The sequence below is a fragment of the Scyliorhinus canicula genome, chromosome 16 (genome assembly GCF_902713615.1).
Source record: "Scyliorhinus canicula chromosome 16, sScyCan1.1, whole genome shotgun sequence".
In the NCBI taxonomy this organism is placed as follows: domain Eukaryota; kingdom Metazoa; phylum Chordata; class Chondrichthyes; order Carcharhiniformes; family Scyliorhinidae; genus Scyliorhinus; species Scyliorhinus canicula.
Genome location: NC_052161.1, coordinates 112,998,939 through 113,022,351, shown reverse-complemented (window position 1 = coordinate 113,022,351; position 23,413 = coordinate 112,998,939). Strand labels below are relative to the sequence as shown.

Genomic DNA, 23,413 nt, shown 5'->3' with positions numbered 1-23,413 from the left:
TCCTGTCTTTTATTTTAGATCTGTTTTGTAAAACAGTTCAAAAATTATAAAAGTAATTCAAAACCACCTCACAGCACCTTTCAAATTAACAGATTACGAAATACATTTTTGGACCTGTATAGGTTAGTTCCAAACCATTTTTTAAAAAAGGGTTACAAGTCTGAAAATTATTGCAAATTGGTTCTACCTGTAAGACCCATGAGCTGCTGAGCAGTTTTACATGTGCAGATATTTATCAATGTTACATAGGATATATGTACAGAAACAGGCCACTGGGCCCAGCGAGAGTCCATGTCAAGATTTATGCTCCACTCAAATCTTCTCCCATATTATTGAATCTAAGAGTACCCATCATAATCATTTATTCCCTAAATTCTCCCTCATGCCCGTGTCTAGTTTCCCCTTAAACACATCTATAATATTTGCTTCAACCACTACTTGTGGAAACGATTCTATATTTTTACCACTCTGGACAAAAAGGTTTCTTCTGAATTTTCTGTTGGATTTCTTGGTAACTATCTGATATTGATGGTTCTTTTTGTTTTAATGATCTGCTGACTATAGAGTTGCTTTATCCCTCAGCAATGGCAGCAAATTTAGGGAACTCATTAAAATGCCAAGAATTCTCATGGAAGGAAAATAAAATCTTATTAACCAAAGGCACTAATGAAGCCATTCCTCTTACTTGTTGCGTTATGTAATTTGGAATAACACAAGCTGCCACTTGATGCAGTTTTGAGTAAAAGATGCTCCAGACTTTGAAGTGAGTTCAATGTCTTTTATTGAACTATTAGTACAGTTCTCAATGAGTTGGACTCTCTGCTGATCTAAATGTAGTAACTCAGTCTAACTGAACCAGCCTTGCTCTAAGCCATGTGCTGGGGTGTGATGCTGAGGATACACCCTGTCTCACTCTGTAGATGTTGGTCTGTGGAAAGAGGCAGGGTGCCAGTACCTCATCCCTTTTATAGTGAGATACCACCCCTGAGTGTCCTGGCTGCTCATTGGTGGTGTCCTATTCTATGTGTTCATTAGCTGCATGTTTACATATCATGACATTACTGAGGTCTAATTTCTACTACTGATTGTAAATAGCTTTGAGCAAGACCAAGACTGCAGAAAATACATTGTGTGGGGGGGTTACATGTCGCTGTTAGTGCCACATTTATCAGTCATTCTTTTACTCTCAGAATGTCAGATACATTTTATTTGCGCATTACCAAGTCACCAGCTTCTGGACCAGAACACAAATGGCGCACAATTTCTCACAAAAAGCGTTGGATAGACTTCAAAACAAATTACACTTGCAAGTGTACATGATCTGTAATCACCGTCAACAAGACAAAATTAACGCAAATATCAAAGGCAACAAATATTTTAACGAGGAAAAGCGTGACTCTTCTGTCACTGCAACACATCTTCTCCGAATCGATCATTCGTTGAAACAAATGCATAATTTTATTTCGCCCCTTCTCTGAACCCGAATAAAATCCCTCCTAATCTGGTCAAATTCGCAATATGATCCTCCCAAAAAAAAGACTTAACAAAACTGGAATCTGAAGAGCCCCATACGATGACAGTAATCGATTTTGATCCCAACCACCCGCACCCCAAATCTAAATTCACCGTCGAAACGAAAACGATTCTTATTTCTTTCGATGGATGCTCTCCTCACGGCCACGACCGAGTGGATTAAACACGCAGAATGTATTTGTTTCGTTGTGGGGGGAAAGGGGGGGGGGGAAAGCCAACCTTCCCAACTTTCAAAATCAGACCAAGTTTTTTTTGTGTGTATCGGAAAACGTTAAAACACGGGGGGGGGGTGGAGGGAAGGACTGTGCATTTGTGAAACACTTTGAGGGACATAATAAATGCATTTGTGAAACACTTTGAGGGACATAATAAATGTTATTGTTCGAGCTGGGGGAACAAAAGAAGATGTGTGAATTTATTAGAAACGTTGAAGAGAGAAGTGTATCTTAATTCTTCTTTTTTGTTTTAAATATTTTAAAAAACGTCTGCGTGATGCTGGGTTTACCTGTTGGGAGGCGGTCACGGCTCCGGGTCCGGCCGCTGGAGGCTCCGATCCGGATCGGCTCCGGATGGCTTGGCGCGCGGGGTTAAAGTCGATTCTTGTGGGGAGCTGGGAGGAGGCCGGAGTCGGAGCGAACCGGGATTTGGGGGACGGAAGGAGAGGATTTAATCCGCCTGGAAAGCCGCCTGTCAACCCCGGCCGGCGGGCGGGAGGCTGAGTAGTCGCCTCGCGCGCTCACCCTCTCCCTCCCCTTTCGAGTTGACAGGAGCCGGATTAACGGCGAGCGGTGGTCCCCGGGAGAGCCAAAAGCTGAGGTAAACCGTGTGCGCGCGTGAGGCGACGGACGGGGTGGGCGCGCTCCGGGAAAAGCGGGACTCGGCGTCCCCGCAAGATGGCGCCGGGACGGGCGGCAGCGGCGGCCTGACTGACTGACTCTGGGCTTCCCTCAGGCCCCACGGCCCTGAGGCGGTCACTCTGACCGGGCAACTCACCTCAGAAGCCTCACACCCGCGCGCACCCTTCACCTGCCCAGAAGGAGAGAGCAGACTACTTCCACATTCACGCATCCGCTGTGGGCGCCGCCTTAGTGGACATTTGCCTGAAAACTTTTTTTGGGGACAAAAAAGAAACAACATTTCTGCCAAGAGAGCCATGTGTTTTTCGCTTGTTAACCCATCATCTCCTGATTTGAGCTGACCATGCGAGCAGTCCAACCCCACCTACCTTTCCGCTCCTTTGCCTCAAATAGCACCCTTTTCCCCTCCACCCCACCTGTTTGTGCTGGCTGGATCATCGACCAGGGGAGTCATCGCATTCACACAAGGACACTTCCCAGCACTGGTTACTCCAGAATGCTGAAACCCATTGAAGTATCCCTCCAGTTGCCAGAGGTGAGATTAGCTAACTCTGCACAACCAGGGTAATGTACCAGACAACCCTAATCTTAAGGTTCACCCCCATCCCAGACAAGCTCTTGAGCAACAACTTGTATGTACGTTTTCATTGCCTATCTTCTATTCTGCATTATAAATAAACAGTATGCTGATCACATTCTTTTAATGCTTCTTGTTTTATCGTTAATGTTCTTTGTCTTCATTGCAAGACTTCAGTAACCCATTATATCTCGAAGGAATCATTATCATTCTGGCTGCTGTCGAAGCAAAAATAAAAGACTCCAGTCACTGAAGCATTAGCGATCCTCATGCGTGAAAAAAAGTGTTTACTTGCACATTGTTAAACTATTATTTCCTGTGTAATTGCTGGAGTAGCATCTCTGTTCAAGGCACTTCAGGCATTACTCTTGTTACACATTTAAATACCTGTCGTAATGGCACATGTTTGCCTCCGATTACATATTCGGAAAAGAACAAATCACAATAGACCACGTACGTTACACACCAATCAAAAGCCGGAATAGTGGGAATGAAAACTGCCAATTGAACAACAATCTATGATAATGACTAGTTATAATAAAACAAGTAGGAAGAACAGAATTTGAACCAGAAACTGCTCAAAAATGTTGACATTTCTACCACTTTTCCTCCTCAGTAACTGATTACATAGAAAAATAGGGTCCTCTAACATTGCGTTTAAAAGTTGCATACTTCAAATCATAAAATTACCACATGGTTGCCTTTGTTTGAAATATCACTAATCGATTTCCTCACTTGGTGTAATAAGAAGCTAGTGCCTCATTTGAGTACCTAGGAATTGGGTTAATTGGAGACAATTATGCTGCAACTCACATGATTCATAGTGGTAATAAACCATAACTGCCAAAGTAGATAACTAGCGCGTTACTCTAATTACTGGACTGAATTTTCTGAATGCAGTCAGGGCCATCTCTGATACTTCATTTTGTACGAGAGAGAAATACATAACATTTAATGATTGACAGCAAGATGGACCATTCACAAAACATACCACGACTTGCTGTTTGTTAACAACAGAAATTACCTCGAACAGCACTAAAAACCAGTGAGGGCACTGTTGGAATGGGTGAATACTTTGAACACTTAACTGAATTTGTTGGGTTTTTTTGGGTGGGGGGAAGCATGAACTTTCATAATTTCTGAAATAACCTTGACAAATTTTCTTATGGTTTCTCTCACTCCTAGCACCTTGTAATGGGTGTAATACATGTTAGAAAAACCCACTTGGATACAATTATCAAATCACTACACAGCCAAATGAGGACAGTTGCCCCACCGTGACTGCACCAACCTTGCAAAAGAGCATCCAGGCCCTCACTCTATCCCAGTAACTCCACCTAACCGTTTGGACACAAAGGGGCAATTTAACATAGCCAATCCACCTAACCTGGGGCAATTTAACATAGCCAATCCACCTAACCTGCAAATCTTTAGACTGTGGGAGGAAACCGGAGCACCCAGAAGGAACCCACACAGACTCTGGAAGAACATGCAGACTCCACACAATCACCCAACTTGGGAATTGAACCCAGTTACCTGGTGCAGTGAGGCAGCAGTGCTAAGCACTGTGCCACCCATAACTGCAAAACATTTGAATGATGCATGAGAAGCACCAAAGAAATTTACTCAAATTTATCTGATTATATGTATATTGTGCGAACAGATCAATATATGAAACTGCAGTATATGAGGAAAATAAGACCATAAGACATAGAAGCAGAATTTGGCCACTCGGCCCATCGAGTCTGCTCTGCATTCAATCATGGCTGATATTTTTCTCATCCCCTTCTCCCCATAATCCCTGATTCCCTTATTAATCAAGAACCTGTCGATCCCTGTCTTAAAGACACCCAGTGATTTTGCCTCCGCAGCCTTCTGTGGCAAAGAGTTCCACAGATTCACCACTCTCCGGCTGAAGAAATTCCTCCTAATCTTTATGTCAAAATGCTATTTATGACTATTTGTAAGCAGTGTGTTTATTCACCTAAATTTGAATTTTCGTAACATAAGACCAGGAGTAGGTCAGTCAGCTCCTTAAACCTGTAAAACCATTCCCTTAATTCTTGGCTAATCTGCACCTTCACTCCACCTATCATCTCCTTCTTCATATCAAGCTACCTGACAAATATCTATCAATCTCTATTTTGAAAATTTCCTTCCACCCAGCACTGGTTTTTTTTTGGGGGGGGGGGGGGGGGGGGAGGAGGAGTTCCTGATTTTTACAACAATTTGTGTGGAAAATATGTTTCCTGGTTTCAATCCTAACCATATGCCCCTGGGTCTGATTCCCTCAGCAAAATAAATAGTTTCACTGTTTCTACCTTGTTGAATCTTTTTATCATTTTTTTTTCTTTTTTTTTAAAATTTAGATTACCCAATTATTTTTTCCAATTAAGGGGCAATTTAGCATGGCCAATCCACCTACTCTGCACATTTTTGGGTTGTGGGGGTGAAACCCACGCAGACACGGGGAGAATGTGCAAACTCCACACGGACAGTGACCCAGAGCCGGGATCAAACCTGGGACCTCAGCGCCGTGAGGCAGCTGTGCTAACCACTAGGCCACCGTGCTGCCCTCTTTTTATCATTTTAACCACCATGATTGAAGCATCTCTCAACCTTCTAACCTCTGAATACAAATCAAGTTTATGCAAACTAGCCTTATAATTTTACCCTTTAAGCCCTTGTATCATTCTTGTGAATCTGCACTCTACCTGTTACAAGGCCAATATATCTTTCCTAAGGTCCAATGCCCAACTCCCTGGATAATGAAGCTGTCCGTACCCACAGGCAGCAAGACCTAGACAATATCAGGCGTGGGATACTAAGTGGAAATAAATATTTGTGCCACAAAAGTGCAAGGCAATGATTGAAGGTTTTGTTTTCTGGTTGCAGATAATGGGCATTACCATCACTGAATATCATACCATCTTCAGGTTCACCATTTACCCTGTATCAGAAATCTAACTGGGTGAGGACTGTGGCTACAAGAGCAGATCAGAGGCTGGGTATTCTACAGTAGATGACTCGCCACCCAAAACCTTTCAATCATCTACAAGGCACAAGACAGGAGTGTAATGGCATACTCTTCACTTTCTCAGAAGAGTGCAACTCCAACAACATTCTCCCCGTGTCTATGGGTTTCCTCTGGGTGCTTCGGTTTTCTCCCACAGACAAAGATGTGCAAGTTAGGTGGATTAGCCATTCAAAATTGCCTTTATTGTCCAAAATGGTTAGGTGGGGTTATTGGGATAGGGTAGAGATGTGGGCTTAAGTAGGGCGCTCTTTCCAAGGGCCGGTGCAGACTCGATGGGCCGAATGGCCTCCTTCTGCACTGTAAATTCTATGTAAACATTCAAGCTCAACACTATCTAGGATAAAGCAGCCTGATTGGTTGGGATTATCAATTTACGCATTCACACACACCACCACCAGCACACAGTTACCAGAGTCTGTACCATCTACAAGATGTACTGCAGAAATTTGCTACGCCTTCTTCAATAGAACTCCACAAAGCCATGACCCCTATCACCTAGAAGGGCAAGACCAGTGGGCACACATGAAAACCATCACACCCAAGTCATGCATTACTATGACATGTAAATCCATCACTATCCCTTCATCATGACTGGTTCAAAATCCTGGAGCTCTGTGTGTGTGCCTTCAACATATGGACTGCAGTGGTTCAAGCAGGGGACTCACCACTACATTCTCGAGGTCGTTTAGCCAATGTCAATAAATGTTGGCCTTGCAAATGATACCCACATCCCACAGATGAATAAAGAAAAACAAAATGCCAAAACTGAATGCAGAACCATGGCTTACAACTAAAGCATCACTTTCTCACTTTTATCCTTTGGCTTTGTTGAAATTAAAGTTAGCTTTCCGGTTGTTCTTTGTGCCTATGCACCAGCCTTTAATTAATTAGATTCCATGCACCCCTAAATCAGTTTTCTTGTCCACAGTACCTATTTTCTCACCATTAAGAAAATATTTCAATTTGTCTTTGTTGTATCCATCGATTTCCCAACATTGAATTCCACCAAACATTCAATTTAATGATGTTCCCTTGTAACTTCCTGCTTTCACCTACACAACCTATATTGCCTCCTAACTTAGGGTGGTATAGTTCTTTTGGGAACACAACTTTTCTCATCATTCCAATCAAAGAACATTCCCATTCACCCTACTTTCTTTCTCCTACCACTCAGCCAGTTACCAACTCCTATCACAAGGTTACTTCCGATTCTGTATGCCCTCTTGTGCAGAACAATGTCATGTGCCTGCTGGACATCCATAAAGACAAATACCCTCAGACAACATGTGGCAGTGACTGCAAAATGTAACTAAGTTGAATTGTGTCATGTTGCAAAATGTCATGTTGCAAGTGTCGACAGGGAGTGGCTGACTAATGCTGAAGTAGTTTTTGCTGACTTCCAGGCTTCTGCACAAACCGTTGTTCCCAAAAGCACTTGCCGAATAGGGCTTCCTCCTGACATTAAGCATGACTTGAAAAATGAGCAGAAAACAGAACAAGCTGCCAGAAGATCGAGAAGTGGGGAGAGATGGACTCAGCAGGATGCACTGTCATCAGAGTGTCTTTGTGACACCCTGGGAGCTTTTATGCTTACTAGTTTCCAGAGCCATTATAAGAATTCTGAGATTCTTCTCAGCACTCAGATGTTAGGTGGACCTTGATTTTTGTTTTATAAATTTAGAGAACCCAATTCATTTTTTCCATTTAAGGGCAATTTAGTGTGGCCAATCCACCTACCCTGCACATCTTTGGGTTGCGGGGGCAAGACCCACGCAAACACGGGGAGAATGTGCAAACTCAACACAGACAGTGACCCAGGGCCGGGATCGAACCTGGGACCTCGGCGCCATGAGGCAGCAGTGCTAACCACTGCACCACCGTACTGCCAACTGATTTTATTTTTTATGCATTCTTGGGGTATGGAACATTTATTGCCAATACTGAATTGTTCTTCAGAGGTGGTGGTGTGCTCTCTTCTTGAACCACTGCAATCCATGTGGTGTAGGTGCACCCACAGTGCTGTTGAGAGGGATTTCAGGATTCTTGACCCAGTGACAGTCAAGGAACAACAATATATTTCCTGGTCAGGATGATAGTTGGCTTGGATTGGAACTTTTAGGTGGTGATGTTTCCATGTGTCTGCTGCCCTTGTACTTCTAGATGGTAGTGGTCATGGATTTTGAAAATGCTGCCTAAGGAGGCTTGATGAGTTCCTGCAGTGCATATTGTAGACAGTACACACTGCTGCCACTGTGTATCGATGGTGGAGGGTGTGGATGTGGTGCCAATGAAGCGGATTGTCTTGTCCTGAATGATGTCAAGCTTCTTGAACGTTGTTGAAATGCACTCATGCAGGCAAGTGGAGAGTATTCCATCACACTTCTGACTTTTGCCTTGTAGCTGATTTTGGAGAGATAGGAGGTGAGTTACTTGCCACAGGATTCCTAGCTTCGGACCTGCTCTTTTGGCCACGGTATTGAATGGAAAGTGCAGTTCAGTTTATGGATAATGGTAACCCCTAGGATGTTGAGAGTGGGGGTTTAGCAATGATTATGCCATTGAATTTCAAGGGACGCTGGTTAAATACTCTCTTATTGCAGATGGTCATTGCCTGGCACTTGTGTGGCGTCAATATGACTTGTGCTGCAAAGGAAGGTACGACATCAGACACTGCAATATGATACATGTATGCTCGTGAAGTTGGCAACTACTTAAATGCTGGAAAGAATTGGCTCCAAGCTATGTGCAAATCCCTGAGCCAAGTTGGCGCTGGATTCATCCATATTCTTTGGCATTGAATGTAGCCTTTCTGGCAAGCTTCCAATATACCAAAGATTTTGTTGTGTATACTCATCAGCCTTTTGTAGTCTGCCTCATCAAAGCCTTCAATTGAGTCCTATGCAGCAGAACTCATGTGAGACCTCATTCTCAGGTAAACTGGCACCTGTATTATGCTTACCCTTTACCTGGTTGCAGTGAAATTTGTGTCTCTTGTCTCACCACTTGCAGATCCCGCCTCTATTCTACCCTCTAAGATATAGAGTCCCTGAACTAGCAGATGTGAATGTGAAGTCAAGCAACGGTGTATCTGCATCATCATCATTCCTGTCTTGGTGTTCCCCCACTGTCTGACCTGGTTACAGTTCTTGGCTACCTAAAAAGTAAGTTGCAGGAGTGGATTTTGGGGGATTCTGGTTTGTGAGAAGCAGGATTACATGTGTAAATGCCATCCCAGGGGTTCCCATTGACTAGAAACTGGACTGGACAAGCCATATCAATATTGTGGCTATAAGAGCAGGTCAGAGGTTGGGAACTGCGGTGAATAACTCTCCTGACTCCCAAAAGCCTGTCCACCATCTGCAAGGCACAAGTCAGCAGAGTGATGGAATACTCTCCACTTGCCTGGATGAATGCAGCTCCAACAACACTCAAAAAGCTTGACACCATCCAGGACAAATCATGTTTTAAAAAATGATTTAAATTTTTCAGAAGCAAAATCATACAAAGAAACCAGAGTTGCACAATAAACGCAAAACAAGGTTAACAAGAAAATGCACCTATTATCCTAAACCCCCCAAAACTAAGCTAAAACCCTTAACTGGCGGTTAACTAGTTTTTAAAAAAAAAGAAATGAATGGCTACCATCTTATGTAGAAGCCTTCTGTCGACCCCCTAATGGTGTACTTGACTGACAAATGTAAGAACAACATGAGTTCACCCAACCAAGCTGAGGCATCGGGCGGAGTAGGAGACCTCCACCCAAGCAGAACTCGACTCCAGGCTATTAACGAAGCAAAAGCGAGGACATCCGCCTTCACCCCCGTCTGCAGCACCGATGAGTCTGACACCCCGAATGACCACCAGCAGACATGGCTCCAAAACAACATTGAATATCTCTGATGTGTTGTCGAAGAAAGAGACCCAAAAGCTTGGGACAAAACCAAAACACATCGAATGTGAATCAGCTGGCCCCCAAGACCAGCACTCTTGTCCTCCACCTCAGAGAAGAATCCGCTCATCCTCGCTTTAGTCAGATGTGCCCTGTGCACCACCTTGAATTGGATCAGACTAAGCCGAGCACATGAACGCGTGGAGTTGACCCTGTGAAGGGTCTTGCTCCGTACCTCATCATCCAGAATGAGATCCAACTCACCCTCCCATTTCACCTTCACCTCATTCAATGAAGCTGACTCTGCTAATAGGATCTGGCTGTATATGCACAAAATAATCCCCCCACCAGACCCAGCCAAAGTCAAAGTTCTCTTCAACAAGGATGAGAATGGTGTCAAAGGGAAAGATGGAAAAGCCTTGTGCGAAAAATCACACCTCAAAGTATCTGCAAAGGCTGGAACCAGTATAACATTTCTCTGACAGCTCCTTAAAGCTGGCAAACCTTCCCTCCAGGTCCCCATACCTCTCCAAGCCCGGCCCCTCCCATGATTTAAACATTGAGTCCAAACCCGCAGGCAGAAAATGTGGTTGCAGATGGGGGCGAGCAAAGACACGGAACAGAGCTTAAAATGCTGTCTGAACTGTTTCAGAGTGGACACCAGTACTGGATTCAGGGAAAATCTTCCTGGAGAGAAAGATAACAATGCGGTTACTATTGTAGAAAGGCTAGAAACCTTGCAGGAACTCGTCTCTATTTGTCCCCATATGGAACCCGGATTACTGACCACAACAGTACCTTCTGGATATTGGCTGCCCAGTAGTAAAATAATAAATTGGGTAAAGCCAAGCTTCCTGACTGCCTACCTCTCTGGAGAAATTCCCCACGGATCCTTGGAGTCTTACCCGCCAAATAAATGAGAACGCTAATATATTAACTTTGACAAAGAAGGACTTGGGGAGAAAAGTGGGGAGACATTGAAAAAGAAACAAAACTCTAATTTTAATAGTCTGAACCCTGCCCGCCAAGGACAGAGGGAGGTTGGCCCACTTCTGTAATTCAGATTTGACACCATTAACCGGACTAGTATAATTTAATTTATGAAGCAAAGCCCAATCATGGGCCATCCGGATACCCAGATAACAAAAGCTAGTTCTGGCGAGGCGAAACAGTGACATCCCTTGATGGGCTCCTTCAACACCATAATCCCTGCCAAGTTCCTATCAAAGCTCCAAAAACTAGGACTTGGCTCCTCCGTCTGCAACTGGATCCTCGGCTACCTGACCCAGAAACCACAATCCGTAAGGATAAACAACAACACCTCCTCCACGATAGTCGTCAAGGCTACATACTTAGCCGCCTACCATACTCCCTATACACACACGACAGTGCGGCAAAATTTGGCTCCAACTCCATCTACAAGTTTGCTGAGGACACGACTGTAGTGGGTCGGATCACGAACAACAATGGTGGAAAACGGAGGAAGCCCATGATGGACAGAAGGGGCTGGATTCTCCAACCCCCCGCCGGGTAGGAGAATCGCCGGGGGGCGGCGTGAATCTCGCCCCCGCCGTCTCCCGAAGTCTCTGGCACCAGAGATTCGGCGGGAGCGGGAATCGCGCCGGTCGGTGCCCCCTGCCTCCCCGGCGATTCTCCGGCCCGCGATGGGCCAAAGTCCCGCTGCTATCATGCCACTCCCGCCGGTGGGAATCAAAACTCCTCCCTTACCGGCGGGACTGGCGGCGCAGGCGGGGTCCTGGGGAGGGGGCGCGGGGTGATCTGGCCCCTGGGGGTGCCCCCACGGTGGCCAGGCCCGCAATTGGGGCCCACCGATTGGCGGGCCTCCCCTGCGCATGTGCGGGGATGACGTCAGCAGCCGCTGACGCTCTGGTGTATGCGCGGACTTCCGTCGGCCAGCGAAATCCCTTCGGCCCCGGCTGGCGTGGCGCCAAAGGCCTTTCCCGCCGGCTAGCGGGGCACCAACCACTCCGACACGGGCCTAGCCCCTCAAGGTTAGGGCTTGGCCCCTAAAGGTGCGAGAAATCCGCACCTTTGGGGCGGCCCGACGCCAGAGTGGTTCATGCCACTCCATCCCGCTGGACACCCCGCCCCGCCGGGTAGGGGAGAATCCCGGCCAAGATTATCAATATGGAATCAAAGTATTTCTGCAGGAAATGGGAAATGTTGAGGAATCAACAGTTTGTTGTCAGGAATCACCAAAATGGCAAGGTTAAGGAGTAGAATTAAATACAAGGAAATCAAAAGTTTCATAACACCTAGGCTATGTCACAATTTTGCTTGAGATATCTGATTGGTTTCTGCATACATCCAATGAGAAGCACTGATCGTTGTTTGACTGGTTGCTTTTTAGTGAAATCAGGGCCAATGACATGTTACACTCTACAGGCCTATCAGACAGATAATAACTTCAAATTCTTTATCCTCATCAAACACTCCCAGGTCAAATTCTGTGTGGGTGAGGCGCTAAGTAAAACTCCCTCTGCGTTGCCCCATCAAGCACTCCCAGATCAAGTACTGAAAAGGTTTGACGCACTATAAAGCCCACACATTAAGAATGGTTAGTGGAGCTAGATGGCAGTGGGCACCCGGTTCTTGAGGGATCGTACTCCAGCAAGGATCACCATCTTCAAGAAAATCAGTGAAAAATTAAAGTTGCGAACACTGTGAATTTGTTTTGGAAAAGCGACTGGAGAATTAGCATTGTTTGAACAACTGTGATTCGCAGGTGGAGCTACGATGAAGCCAGTGTTGAGTGATGCTAAGCACACAGCACTTTGCTGACAGGCAGACAATGTGCAGACATTGTATATGCACTGAACCAGTAGCCCTGCTCTCGACAAGCCCTTTGTCAGGACAAGTACAACACGGATTCGAGGAGGCATCTGACATTCTTAATTTGTTTCTGAGTTGTTGTGTTTGTTTTCCAGGGAATCAGGAGCAGAAGACTGTTGCAATGTAGGTGCTGTCAACAGCCTGCCACCTGCTAGCCTTTACCTTGTTTTTTTTCTCACTCATCAGTCCTAAGCTCTCAGTTCATCAGTCATTGGCCGACCTGACAGGGGAATGGAAACATTGCGTGCAGAGGAAAACTGTAAGATAATATGTGGTGAAGAGGGCATAGCTGTGGAGAGGTTGAGATAATTAATAACTTGTTAATGGGCATATGTTACAACTAGGATAAGATATGACAGTGTTCCTGGGTAATGGCTGGGAATGTGTTACATACAGGATAATAGCTGGGAACTTGCATATTAAAAAAATAGCTGAATGCATATTGGTGCAATAAAGTACCTGGGGACATGTTTGCAAAAATCTAGTAAGGAGCATAATTTACACAAGCTATTAATATGCTACACAAAGGATAACCAATAGCCGAGAGCATGTTTTATGCAGGTAAACATAACTTGGTGTATGTTTTATTCAGGATAATGTACGGCTGGGAATGTTATATACAGGATAACAGAAAGCTGTGTTTTTTAATGTATTCTTTCACGGGAGGTGGGCATCACTGGCTGGGTCAGCATTTGTTGTTCATCCCTAAAGAACATAGAACATAGAACATAAAGACGGTGGCAAGATCACGGCGCTGAGGACCCGGGTTTGATCCCGGCCCTGGGTCACTGTCGTGTGGAGTTTGCACATTCTCCCCGTGTTTGCGTGAGTCTCACCCCCACAACCTAAAAGACGTGAAGGTTAGGTGGATTGGCCGTGCTAAATTGCCCCTTAATTGGAAAAAAAGAATTGGATACTCTAAATTTTTAAAAAAGATGGTGGCAAGATGCCTCCTTGAACCGCTGCAGTCAATGTCAATTAGGGGCCTCACGGTAGCATGGTGGTTAGCATCAATGCTTCACAGCTCCAGGGTCCCAGGTTCGATTCCCGGCTGGGTGACTGTCTGTGTGGAGTCTGCACGTCCTCCCCGTGTGTGCGTGGGTTTCCTCCGGGTGCTCCGGTTTCCTCCCACAGTCCAAAGATGTGCGGGTTAGGTGGATTGGCCATGCTAAATTGCCCATAGTGTAAGGTTAATGGGGGGATTGTTGGGTTACGGGTATACGGGTTACGTGGGTTTAAGTAGGGTGATCATTGCTCGGCACAACATCGAGGGCCGAAGGGCCTGTTCTGTGCTGTACTGTTCTATGTTCTATGTGGTACAGTTACACCCACAGTGCTATTAGGAAGGGTGTTCCAGGACTTTGACAGAGCAACAGTGAAGGAACAGTGATATATTTCTGAGTTTGGATAGTGTGTGGCTTGGAGGGAAACTTGTAGGTGGTGGTGTTCCCATGTATCTGCCCTTGTCTTTTTTAGATGATAGACGTTGTGGGTTTGGAAGGCGCTGTTGTGTAAGGCTTGATGAGCGGCTGCAGTGCATCTTGTATATGAACGCACAAACAGATTCAAAAACAGCTTCTTTTCCACTCTTACCAGACTACCAAACGACCCTCTTATGGACTGACCTGATTCATAATACACTTCTGTATGCTTCACCCGTGCCGGTGTCTATGTATTTACATTGTGTTGCCCTATTATGTATTTTCTTTTCTTTTCATGTCCTAAATGATTTGTTTTAGATGCTCGCAGAAAATACTTTTCACTGTACCTCGGTACACGTGACAATAAACAAATCCAATCCAATATAGTAGATATTGTGCATCAGTGGTGAAACGAGTGAATGTTTAGCTTGGTGCTTGGGCTGCCAATCAACTGGAGTCCTTTGCCCTGGATCCGAGCAGAAGAAGGATGCCTGCAGTCCTTCCTGATGGACTCAGCAAAGCGTTCTATACAGCACATGAACAGGACAGGAGAGAGAGTCCTAGTTGTAACATCTGCCCACTATCAGGTTATTAATTATGTGTCAACTCCATTTTCCAAAGGAGGTGCTCACCAAAATCTGTCACCTCTTTCAGGTAGGTGCTCTGCAGCATCAGAGCAAGGCAAGGACGGTACTACCAGTGATGGTGAGGTTGACTGTGGCAGTGACTTCGTATGTGTCAGGATCCTTGGTTGACCAATGTCCTTTAGAGAAGGAATTCTGCTCTCCTTACCCCATCTAGCTTACTTGTGATTCCAGACCCACAGCATTATGGGACTCTTACCTCCTCTCTGAAATGGCCGGGAAGGAAACCACTCAATTTTCAAGGAGATGCCTCACTATCATTAAGGGAAATTAGTGATGGGCAACAAATACTGGCGTTGTCAGTGATGCCTGCTGCACCTCCTGAATCAATAAAGCTTCCAGGTCAGAGCAGGCAGCATCTGTAACATCTGTTTCTTGGCTACTGGTGGCTGATGCTCTCTATGCTAGGAGAGGGAAGTTCATTATCTCCTCTCTCCAGAGAGACGTATACCCATTATTGGAGGCAGAGGAACTTGCATACCAGCAGAGACGCAATCAGTACTCATCTCTGAAACTATTTTACTGTGTACAAAATATAACATCTTCTGGTCGTCCCTGCAGTTCAAAAGAGAATAGAAGCACTGGTGTGGGCCTGAGAGGAGGTTTCAAAAATCATATCATTGGCTGAAAATACATTTGGTATGTTTGCTGGCGTCATCATGCGATTACCGATGCACGATGATATCACCATACGATCACCAGTGCCCGATGCATGATATTTTCACAATTCTCTATTATTATGATCCGAGGCCAGGCCCCCAAGTTATTGGGAAGATCCCATTAGGGACCAATAATGTTTTGCTTAAAAGTAGACAAAGTGAGGGCAGCACAGTGGCGCTGTGGTTAGCATTGCTGCTTAAGGCGCTGAGGACCTGGGTTCGAATCCCGGCCCTGGGTCACTGTCCGCGTGGAGTTTGCACATTCTCCCCGTGTTTGTGTGGGTTTCACCCCACAACCCAAAAGATGTGCAGGATAGGTGGATTGGCCACGCTAAATTGACCCCTAATTGGAAAAAATAATTGGGTACTCTAAATTTTTTTTAAAAGTAGACAAAGTTTGAGATTCAAGATTACTTTCTGAACCCGTTCACCAGGGGCGCAAATCCTGTTTTGGCTGCAGACTCTTGAGAGAGGGTTAACAGTGCCAGGGAGTGGAACCAGGGACAGGGTCTCTTGGGAACCCCATGGTGGGGTTCCAACAATGTGGGAATGCTAGCAATGGTGGTGGGGTTGGGCACTGATACCCCGATGCCGGAGATGGTGGTAGGGGCCTTCACTTTCACTTTGAGATCAGGGCTCCGCAGAACCGGGCTTGCCACCTTGATGAGGCCCCACCTCGTCAGAGTGACAGCGCAAAACACACCCACCTGCTTTCTTTTGACAAAGTGTCAGAAGATCTGGAGAGGAAACCTGGCTGTTTTGCTGAGGAGAAACATACCTGTTCAGTCAGAACCTGACACTTTTTTTCGGAAAATTCTACCCTTAGTGTTTGAAGACACCAGATTCCACAGATTTATAAAAATAAATTTGGAGTACCCAATTATTATTCTTTTTTCCAATTAATGCAGCTGCGCCTCTATCCCGAGGTGAACCCCAGGGCCTTATTAGCACCCACTTGGGAAGAGGGGGCATAGATACATAGAAGATAGTAGCAGGAGGGTTAAAAAAAAATTTTGTTTTAATTTAGAATACCCAATTATTTGTTTTCCAATTAAGGGGCATTTAATGTGACCAATCCACCTAACCTGCACATCTTCGGGTCGTGGAGGTGAACTCATGCAGACACGGGGAGAATGTGCAAATTTCACAGATTTTAAACAAAACAAAAAAAACTCAAGGTCAAGAAGATAAGAACATTCACAATATCTATCTTATACTCCAACATTCAGGGTTAATAAGAGATACGTGTAAATTCACAAGCAAACTGTGATGGAACAAACCATATTAAATAAATTGCAAATACGACCAAAACAGATCCCATGGATTTATCAGCAACCCCCCCTCCCCCAGATGTCATAAACAATCATGAGTCAACCATTGATATTCTGTCTCCCTCATGAGGGACTCCAAACCTTTCACCTTCGAAGATCAAGCCTCTGAATTCCTTCAAAGCCACTCCAATTCTCAAGAACTGCACACTTCCCAAACTTTCTCCCGAGCCTCCATTCCCATAGATTTCCAAATCTGCACTTCACCCTCTACAATACTGATACAACTTCAGCTCTTAAATAGCTGGTTAACTGACTGAGCTGGCACTACCCCTGGATTGCAACAAGCTCCAATCTTCCCAGCCACACCAAGCTGGAGGTCTTCTTCTTAGATCTAACCCTCTCCAGAATGGAGCCAGTGACCTTCTGCCACCTCCTCAGTTCCCCAGGACATTTCCTGAGCCCTAACTGCAAAGAACTATCTTAACGGCTCCTTGGACTTCTTCTGAGCTTCAGCTACACAAAGCCAGCTAACAACAACATTTTTGCTGCCTGGAGCCTGCCAACAGCAGCACCTTTTCAGTATGGCCTTTTCCCCATGGATAAGTTGAAATCCTAGAACTTTCTTAAGCTCCACCCATTTCCATGGTGACATAACCTTGCAGGATTCACGGAATACTTTTAAATTAATTGTAGCTTTAACTCCCAAAGCAAAGGAATGCTTAGGGCCACATTTCTTTGCAAGCTGTGTAGACACCTTGGCCAGAATTTTTGGGTGCCTCTCGACGGCAGGATCTTTCAGTCCCAAAGAAGTGAATGGAAATTTGAACGGCCCACCGCATCTACTCCGGCAGGACCTGCCGCACCGGGGCGGGAAATCCCAGTCCTTGTATCCAATTCTCCAGCTAAGTAAGCTCACCTGCTGTTTTATTTTCTTACCTTTCGAACAGTTGACCCCGTCAAGTCAATGTGGCCCCAGCCCAGCCTTTTAATTGTAAAGTCTTCAAGCTGCTTTAGTTGCATTGATCCAATTTTCTGAAGTGAAATTTAATCTTCCCAGAGCTAAAAACTATCTCAAATATTTCCATGAACTAGGCATCTATAACATCACCATCTGCTTGAAACAATGGCTGGAACTCGAGACAACCCTAGTTTTGATTAACTAATTTTTTAAAAATCCTTGTAGAAGAAGGGAATGCATTTTCAGAAAGTCACAATGAGTTCTCTATGGCCTGTGGATTCTGGATTGCTTCAGTAAGTCTGTATTGTCTCTTTAGTAGTGCATCCACGAAAGACAAAAAAGTCTCCTTTGCTGTAGAACCTCTGCTGCAGATGCAGGAGATCAGAGAGATGCCCAAACACTCAACATCATCCGTCAACTGATGTTTCTGGAAACAAAAAAACACAATAACACAAATAAAAAGTTACTGTGGCTAAGAAATTTTCAAGTTATCAAAGCACCCTGGCTCAGTCTGCAGTTTGCCAAACTTCATTAGAGGAACAAGCAGTTTGCAAGAACCCATTTCTCAATTCTGCAACTCAGCCTAAATCAGAACAAATGTTACATTCCAGTAGAAAAAGCAACACCTTAATCACCTGGGTGTTAACAGGCCATAACCAAGCTCACAAAAGAGTCAGTGTGACTATAGTGCCACAAATGTTCCCCCCAGTCTCCAATCATTGAAGCAAGGCTCCTTTTCTTAAGGATAGCCTTTTGCATCTTCCTATGCACTACATCCTAAATAATTTCTAGGCAAGTAGGGTGCTGAATATCATTCCGATTATTGTTCACTTGGCAAGTAGAAATGCATGGGGCGGGATTCTCCGTTTCTGAGACTAAGTGTTGATGCCAGTGCAGAATTTGTGGACTTACTCAATAGAAAAACCAGCGCCATATCTGGACCGATTCCGCTACCGTTAAGGGGCTAGCACCGGAACACAATCGATTCAATTGAGAAATGGCGACGGATTCGCTGGTTTCACAATGAGGAAGCTGGCACGTTGTAGCCACATATTCACACTTAACTCCACACACACCATCCTGGCCAACAAGATGGTAGTAAGGAGGGCGGCACCCCATTTCATCGACGCTGAGCTCGAGACCCTCCTGAACCTCGTGGAGAAGAGGGTGACCCTGTACACCGGCACGGGAAGGAGGCTGCTAGCTCCTGCCGTTCGTCGTGCCTGGGCACGGGTGGCAAAGGCAGTCAGCACCACCGGCAACACCGTCCGGACCAGCCAACAGTGCAGGAAGAAACTGCACAACCTCCTCTGCCACTGGCACTGAACCATGTCCAACACACCCGTAACCCTAACCCCAACCTGGAGGGCGGGCGACTCCCCACCCTGATCTATGCTGGCACTCATATTGGCCGCCATGGCCAGGTGATCTAGCCACTGAGACCACTGTAGCCATCTGGGATGACCACTCACAACCAGGAACAGGGAAGGTCGCAAAGCATAGCAGGAAAAATGGACAATGCGATATTCAGGCAGGCTCAGAGCCTGAATGTATATTTGCGAGTGAGGAATCCAGACGGTATCGAAACCCCAACCGATTAGCATTTGATGGACCGATTAGCATTTGATGGCCCATCTCCGCCAGACAAAGGACTGATACTTGAGCGACCGATACAACCCCAGACATTTCAGTGCCAGTCCCTGTACTCGGGAAGCGTAAACAACAGGGTCAATGACCACTTAGGACACGCCCAGCCATCAAGGCACCCGCCCCTTTATTGGTTCAAATCGAACACACTGATCAAGAATTACCCAATTAAGGGCAGCACGGTGGCGCAGTGGGTTAGCCCTGTTGCCTCATGGCGCCGAGGTCCCAGGTTCGATCCCGGCTCTGGGTCACTGTCTGTGTGGAGTTTGCACATTCTCCCCGTGTTTGCGTGGGTTTCGCCCCCACAACCCAAAGATGTGCAGAGTAGGTGGATTGGCCATGCTAAATTGCCCCTTAATTGGAAAAGATTAATTGGGTACTCTAAATTTATAAAAAAAATAAAAAAGAATTACCCAATTAATGGAGTCTAAACTGAAGGACCACCCAAAAGAGCTCGAAAACCCCCAAGGATAAAAAGAGAGACCACCATGTGCTCGGCCTCTCTTGGACCTGGCGCTACGGCAACATCTACTTCCAAGTGCAGCACCACCAGAAGCAAGTCCAAGTTCAACACCCACTACCGGATGGATGAGCCTGGCTGAGCAGCAGTTACTTCTTCAGAACCAATAGACCCAGAACCGAACAACAGCCACTGTTCCTCTGACGTAAGCCGGGTGCCTGAAGTTAAGTACAGGTTGTCATAGTCGATAGGCGTAGTTTAACTAGTAGTGTCTATGTTGCATGATTAATTGTGTGTGTAAATAAAGTACCCTTTGATCGATATCCGGTTGAACCTTGTGGTGGTATCATTTGATACCTGGCGACTCTGAGCAATATAATGTAGATATCCAAAGAAAGGAGGGCAACCTCACTAAATGCCATATTTACAGTAGGTAAAAAAGGAAACACCACCAGCTGTCCACCCCCTCAGCTGCATGCATCGGACTGTCTAACACTGTTGTCTTCTTCTGCCGCCCCCTCAGGAGATGGCCGCACACAACGCCGGGAGTGTGAGAAGACAGGGGGTGGACTACCGGACCTGCGGCCCCTCACTGTGGCCGGGCAGAGGGCCTTGGATGTGGGCAGCATCCCGGAAGAAAGGGAGGTCGCTGAGGTTAGTTGCTTCCCCACGACACGAAAGCCAACACCCTCCCCTCCTCAACACCACCCCCACACAAACCTCACCCCCACATCACACTCACCCTATGCCACCTGCACCCCTACCCGCACCCTCACACATCATCTCACCCTAGACTCCCATCTTCACCCCCACCCTCATCCCACCACCCCTACTTCCCCGGCTCGCGGTCTAATCATGCGCCTTGCCTTGTGTCTTACAGGACCTGCGAGAGATGGCTTTCAGCTCCTTCGCCACCACCGACACCCTCCCCAACCTCGGGCTTGACCGGTCCAACCCTGGATCAGTGACCATGTTAAGATTCCTCCCCCCCCATAATCAACCGGTGCAAGTCCAGGTCCGGGATTATCCCGAGCACCCACCTCATATACTCCACATGGTCCTAACTTGTGGCATAAACGTTTACCAGAACCACTGGCACCTCTTCCAGCTTCCCACTCACCATCATGAACCTTCTCCCTAAATCTGCTACTGTATTCCCCACCTCAAACGGCACCGGTTTATTTACCAGCCCCCCCCGCGTCGTCATGTCTAATCCAGAATGGAAGACTTGTCCCACCCACCCTTTCCTTAGCCTTCTCTGATCCCTGATCTTCAAGTGTGTTTCTTGTAAAAAGACCACATGCGCCTTCAAGCTCCTCAGGTGCATGAAAACACACAACCGTTTAACTGGCCCATTCAGCCCCCTCGATTCCATGTGACCAGCCTGGTCAGAGGGCACCCTGCCCCCCCCTCTCCCCTGCCAATCAACCATACCCCTTCTTTGGCCAGCCCCCGGCCCATGCCACCCTCCAGGCCCACCCTCGGATGTCCACCGTCACCACTTCCTCCCACACTACAGCACAGTAACAGCACCTTTGTCAGCAGCCCCCCTTCCCCCACCCCACCCCCTTCCCCTGAACAAAACAACAACCCATCCCCCTCTGCTTCACTAACCACCTGATCACCCCCCACTTTGCTCCCGTTAACTAGTCCGCCCAGCTATCCTGGCAGCCCCAGCCCAAGGCTCCTGAGCCTCCTCCCCCCCCCCCGCTGTTTCCCTCCCCCCCCCCCCCCGCCTGCTCACACACCTCACAAACAACAATGAAACAAGAAAAAAGGTGCACTCACCCTCAATGCAACAAAACATGTCAAAGGAGAAAAGTTCTCCAACAACCAACAAATGAGAAAAAAAGTACAAGAAAAAATGGACAGAAAGAGCACCCATCTCCTCCACAGTTCAATGACCTCCTTCCCCTGCCAGTGCATTGTCTCTTAGAAAACTACATTGCCTCCTCTGGTGTTCTAAAATAATGTTCTCTGCTATTAAAGATCACCCAGAGGTAGGCCAGGTACAACATCCAAACTTCACCCACTTTTTAAAGAGGGCAGCCTCTTTCATAATCTCGGTAGTTGGAGACTTGGGCACAGAAATGGCAGATGGAGTTCAATCCGGACAAATGCTAGGTGCTGCATTTTGAAGGATCAAATCTAGGTATGAATTATACTGTAAATGGCAGACCCGTAGGAACATATCTGGGCATGCTGGTCCACCGTTTCCGTAAAAGTGGCAACATGGTGATTAAGAAGGCATAAAGCATGCTTGCCTTCATCAGGCCAAGCCATTTAGTCCAGGAGTTGGGAAATCATTTTGCAGCTATATAAAACCTGGGTTATGCCGCATTTGGAGTATTACGTGCAGTTCTGGCCACCACATTATCAGAAGGATGTGAAAGCTTTGCAGAGGGTGCAAAGAAGGTTCACCAGAATGTTACCTGGTCTCAAGGGTATTGGCTATGAGGAGAGGTTGAGTAAACTGGGATTATTTTCATTGGAAAGATGGAGGTTGAGGGGGAGACCTGATAGAGGTCTACAAAATTATGAGAGGCATAGTCAGGATGGATAGAGGCTTTTTCCAAGGGTGGAAGTGTCAATTACAAGAGAGCACAGGTTCCAGATGAGAGGGGGAAAGTTTAAGGGAGATGTGGGGGTAAGTTTTTCACGCAGAAAGTGGTGGGTGCCTGGAACGTGCTACCAGAGGATGTGGTGGATGCAGGCACAGCAACATTTAAGGGACATCTGGATGGATACATGAATAGGGAAGAAACACAGGGAAACGGACCTAGTAAGGGCAGAAGGTTTTTTTTAGTTAGGGCATCATGATGTCCACAGGCTTGGTGGGCTGAAGTTCCTGTGCTGTACTTTTCTTAGTTCTTTGTTTGTTGTTTGTACATGTGATATAGCAGTGCCCACTTCCATCTTAATAGTGTCCCCATTTAATTTTAATAGACTGAAAATTGTTGCTGGTCTCAATGTACTACTAGAATGCCTAGCTTACATTCCTTAAGCTGACTCGATACTTTGGTACCCGGTGAGTCTTCAGTTAGATCACTTAACTTGTAAACTGCTCCTGTAGACTTTGCAATCTTTTTCTTGGCACACTCTTTTGTATTGATGAAGGTTAACGTGACCAACATGCCTACATTGCCACAATTTTTCTATTTATTCTCCTTGCTCCAACAATCTCCAGCCATATATCCCATTTGGTTGCAATGATGACATGGTAGGTTCTTGGTGGACCTGCTTCGCACACGTCTCCATTTATGGACTTTAGCTCAAAGTCCAATCAGCGACGCTTCTCTCACAGGGAGGGGGAAAAACACCACCCAGAGCACAGGGGAAGCAGGGCAGACGGACCAAAGGGCACTGAAGGAGGGAGAACCCAGAAAAGGCTGCCACAGTATCAACAAGAGGGCGCACCGGAGTGACCCTGAACAAGCCCCGGTCTGTTCTAATATCATGGGGCCACATGTAAATAGTGGAACAAAGTGCTTGGGATAACCAACTGCAGGGGGCCTAAAGCCAACATGGCTCAAATTTGTATATAAGTTAGCCATGTATTTAGACCGGATCACTTGGTTTACCTGCTTTTATGTCTTCGAGTGTATAA

At 46.1% G+C, this 23,413-nt stretch overlaps 1 protein-coding gene and 1 long non-coding RNA gene across 8 annotated transcripts in view; one reads left to right on the top strand and one right to left on the bottom strand.

The window, feature by feature from the left end:
- LOC119979752 (PR domain zinc finger protein 2-like) overlaps positions 1 to 2,911 on the bottom strand; it is a 212,523-nt gene extending 209,612 nt beyond the window's left edge. For 4 of the 7 annotated variants that reach the window (XM_038822359.1, XM_038822368.1, XM_038822370.1 and 1 more), the window contains exon 1: positions 2,039 to 2,203. The gene's annotated coding sequence lies outside the window, so the exon portion shown is untranslated. Of the gene's footprint in view, positions 1 to 2,038; positions 2,204 to 2,526; positions 2,685 to 2,758 lie in introns of those variants that run through there. The other 3 variants (XM_038822363.1, XM_038822364.1, XM_038822362.1) reach the window with 3 other exon arrangements.
- Positions 2,213 to 21,265, top strand: LOC119979753. The gene is made up of 3 exons (XR_005463777.1): positions 2,213 to 2,349; positions 20,330 to 20,460; positions 20,687 to 21,265. It is a non-coding gene; the product is annotated as an uncharacterized LOC119979753 (long non-coding RNA).
- Positions 21,266 to 23,413: the final 2,148 nt, after the last annotated feature.